The 3,886-nt window shown below is 43.2% G+C and overlaps 1 pseudogene; it reads right to left on the bottom strand.

The window, feature by feature from the left end:
- Positions 1-277: 277 nt before the first annotated feature.
- LOC103724755 lies at positions 278-581 on the bottom strand (annotated as a pseudogene).
- Positions 582-3,886: the final 3,305 nt, after the last annotated feature.

Below are 3,886 nucleotides of genomic sequence, written 5' to 3'. Positions count from 1 at the left end.
TATAGTGGTTTTTAATTGTGTATGTTCCTATGTGTTTGTATGCATGCATATTTGAGCATATATGTGCATTCAGACCCATGAGGAGATTCCTCACTAGAAGTGGTAACTCTGACCTCTTGATCCCTATTTCAGTTTTTAAAAAAAATATTTTATTTATTTATTTTTAAATATCATCAGTTTATTATAAAAGGGAGGCATGGAAATTATTTACATGATGAAATATTTCAGAGCTTCAGTGGAATGGGCAGCTTTGTGTGATGCCATTTCAACAGTGGTTTCAGTCTACATACTTCCCAAGAATGTCACCATCTCTAAATAAGAAATAATCCTTGTCTTCTATCTTTGGTGCCTCCGTACTCTGGGAGAAGAACTTTGTCTCCAACTTTCACACTAACTGGTTGAATCTCTCCACCCTTTCCTTTAGAGCCTGATCCCACAGCTACTACTGTTGCTTTCAGTACTTTTCCTTGAGATTTTTCTGGAAGTGTAATGCCACATTTGGTGACAGTTTCAAATGCACTCCTTTCAACCAATACTCTGTCAAACAGGGGAAGAAGCTTTCTAAATGCTCGCCCAGCCATGACTCTGGCCTCCGCAGCCTGGACTCTACTCTTGCGCCGCCGCTGCAAGGAGAGACCTGCAGTTTGGCTCTTTATTATTTTAATTTTATTTATTATTTTTATGTGTATGAGTGTACTGCCTGCATGTATGTGAGTGCACCCGTGTCGTGCAATGTCGCGGAGGTCAGAAGAGGGCTTCAGATTCCCCTGGAACTGGAGTCAAGGACAGTTCAGAGCAGCCATGTGGGTGCTGGGAATCAAACCCAGGTCTTCTGCAAGATCAGTCAGTGCTCTTAACTGCTGAGCCATCTCTCTAGTCCCTCAGTCTTTTTTAAAATATATATTTTATTTATTATTTTTATGTGTATGTGTGTATTGCCTGCATGTAGGTAAGTGCAGCCATGTGGTGCAATGCCTGCAGAGGACAGAAGAGGCTGTCTGATGCCCTGGAACTGGAATAACAGAGTTGTTAGCTGCCATGTGGGTGCTGGGATTCAAACCTCTGCAAGAACAACCAGTGTTCTTAACTGCTGAGTCATCTCTCCAGCTCCCCTATTCTAGTCTTTAAGGCAACAGTCAAACTGTCATTCAAGCATGTGCTTGTTGATTGGCATGAGACAAGATGATGGACGATAAATTATCAAAGATACTTCTAGTTCCAGAACCTTATGTGCTCTATAGGTAGTAGATCCTGATTTTCAACTTCCAGTCTCTCATTATAGTGTATTCCCTCATGTCTCGTGTGTGTGTGTGTGTGTGTGTGTGTGTAAGCTATAAGTTGTCATTGGGCATCTCCCTCAATAACTCTCTACCTTTTGCTGTTGTTCTGGGATACAGCTTCATGTATCCCATTCTGGCCTTGAACTCACTATGTAGCTGAGGATGACATGGAACTTCTGATCCTCCTGCTTCTACCTCCCAAGTCCTGGGATTACAGGCATGGGCTACCATGCCTGGTTTATGAGGTACTGAGGATTAAGCACAGGGCTTCCTGTGTGTTAGGTAAACACTCTACCAACTCAGCTACATCTTCAGTCCTCCACTTTTTTGAGATGGTCCCTCACTGAACCGGCGCTTACTGATTTGGTGGCCTCAGAATCCCTCCTGGGTCCACCCCCTCAGCACTACCTGTTTTTACATGGGTGCTGGGGATCTGAACTCATGTCCTCACGCCTGCATAGGGAGCACTCGATCTACTGAGCCATCCCCTTCCTTGTGTCCCTTGTTAAAGCCTTCATGGTGCACACTGAATCTCGCTCCTTTGCCTCCTCTTTTCTTTTATTGATCTCTGCCTTGCCTTCCTCTCTTCTCCCCACCCCCTCATCCCTCTTTCCCCCTCTGTTCTGCCTTTCTCATTAGGAGTCAGTGTTAGTTGCCAAACCACAGTTCTTAGATTTCTATTTTTCCCAAACAAATTTCTTGGCTGGTTTTGTAGACTTAGGTCATTGGTTTTCTCCTTCCACCAAGTCCCCCTCTGTTCTTTTCACCTCTTTCTCACCCTCTTCTCCACTCTCCTTACCTTCAGTCTAACCCCCAGGTTACAGGTTTGAAAAAAAACGACAGGAAAAGCACTCTTCCTCTTCTTTGTGACAGGAAGACACAACAGAGTTAACTTCCCTGAATGAGGTAACCCTGTGTGAGTGGCATGGGTCTCCTGTCCTCCACAGAGTGGAAGGCAATTCTTGAGAACTAGACAGAACAGAAGGTATCACTGTGCAACATCCCTTCTGTGGCTTACTGTACCCTCTGAGTCAGGATGATGAGAGAACATTCTTAAAACATGACTTAACCACACTCCATCCTCAAACCAATTCCTGGATGTGTGTTGAGTACGCGCTCCCAACAAGCCTGAGCACAGGCGTGCGGGGCAGGCGTGTTAACAACCCTCAGAGCTGCTGCCTTCAGAAAACCACCTTCCAGCTGGTCAGTCTGCATTAAAACAATGTTTTCAAAACATAGCCAGTGGATGTGTCCAGCAGCGGCACTGCAGGGCCTGTTCTAGCCCTGTTTTCAGACTTTCATATTGCAGTGGCTGGGTCTCTGCCTTGAGGTTTTTGGGGGCCTTTGGACTTTACACTTTAATAAGAAAGTTTACAAAAATTCTTGTCAGATAGAGGAAAAAGGAAACAGGACAGTGTTCATTTCCAGAATAAGACAATAGAGAGTCACACACAATTGCCGTCTATCCTTTATTTCACCTACACCTCTGTGTGTGTGCATGTGTGTGTGTGTGTGTATGTGTGTGTGTGTGTGTGGTGTGTATGGTGTGTAATACAAGTGACTTAGCTGAGTGATTTTTAAGAAATTAATCTAATTGAAAAATGATTAAATTACAAAGAAAGGAAAAAGCATTTGGTTGGCATCATCTGGGGTCAGAGGCCACCGCTAATGCAATATTTCATCAATTGACTCATTGCTATTCCTTCATTGATGTGATTTCATTTCTCAAATAGCTCTTATCGTGGCAGACTTGCAGGCAGTACATTGCGCAGATGCCTTATAATCATTACAATGTGTTTACTGAAAAATTTTAAAAGCAATTAGGCAATTTAAAATATATTGTGTGTGTGTGTGTGTGTGTGTGTGTGTGTGTGTGTGTGTACATCCACAGAGATTTTACAAATGCTTAGACAAGAGCTCTGAGTGAACACTAGGACAAGTGTTGAATTGAGACACTGAGATGCCCTTCATGCATTTCAAAGAGCTTCATGCAGACTAATTTAAGCTTTTTTCATACCCATTGAATATATCATTATCTCTCTTTAATACACTGAAGAAACCAGAGGACAAAGAGTCTCCCTGTGTTCCTTTTCCAAGGCCACACAACTGTTGCTGGAGGCCGGAGCTTTCTGAGAGCCGGGCACATACTTGTGGCATATCTCAAATGCTGGGCAACACTCGTAGGTCACTTTGCTAAAAATTATGATAACCCTCAGATTATGGTGAAAGTTTTTATATATTTTGCCTTTTGTTTGTTTTAAAGCAAAACAATTTATCTTAAAGTTCCTTCTCATAGAGACCTAGTGGGTCAGGGGGTAAACAGTAAGGCAGACACACAGGCAAGGGCAGAGGCAACATTCTGGCAGAGGTTAAATGGGTATGTGTACACATGGGTGGTAATATCTTCGTGCCCTGACATGCCCTGTGCCTCTTCCCCTTCATCTTTGTTTAAAAATATGTTTAGATTTTGGAAATGTAAGCCTTGTTTAATGGAAAAGTTTTCAACCTCCTTCACTTGCATGCCACAGCAGGGTGACAGATTCTCTTGGTACCCCGATGCACAGGCAAGGCATATGGGTGCAGTTATTCATCAAATGCTTATAGGC

The sequence above is a fragment of the Nannospalax galili genome, unplaced genomic scaffold (assembly GCF_000622305.1).
Source record: "Nannospalax galili isolate Female #2095 unplaced genomic scaffold, S.galili_v1.0 scaffold1128, whole genome shotgun sequence".
Taxonomy (NCBI): Eukaryota; Metazoa; Chordata; class Mammalia; order Rodentia; family Spalacidae; genus Nannospalax; species Nannospalax galili.
The sequence above is the reverse complement of the archived record's forward strand: the minus strand, read 5'-3'. Positions and strand labels throughout refer to the sequence as shown.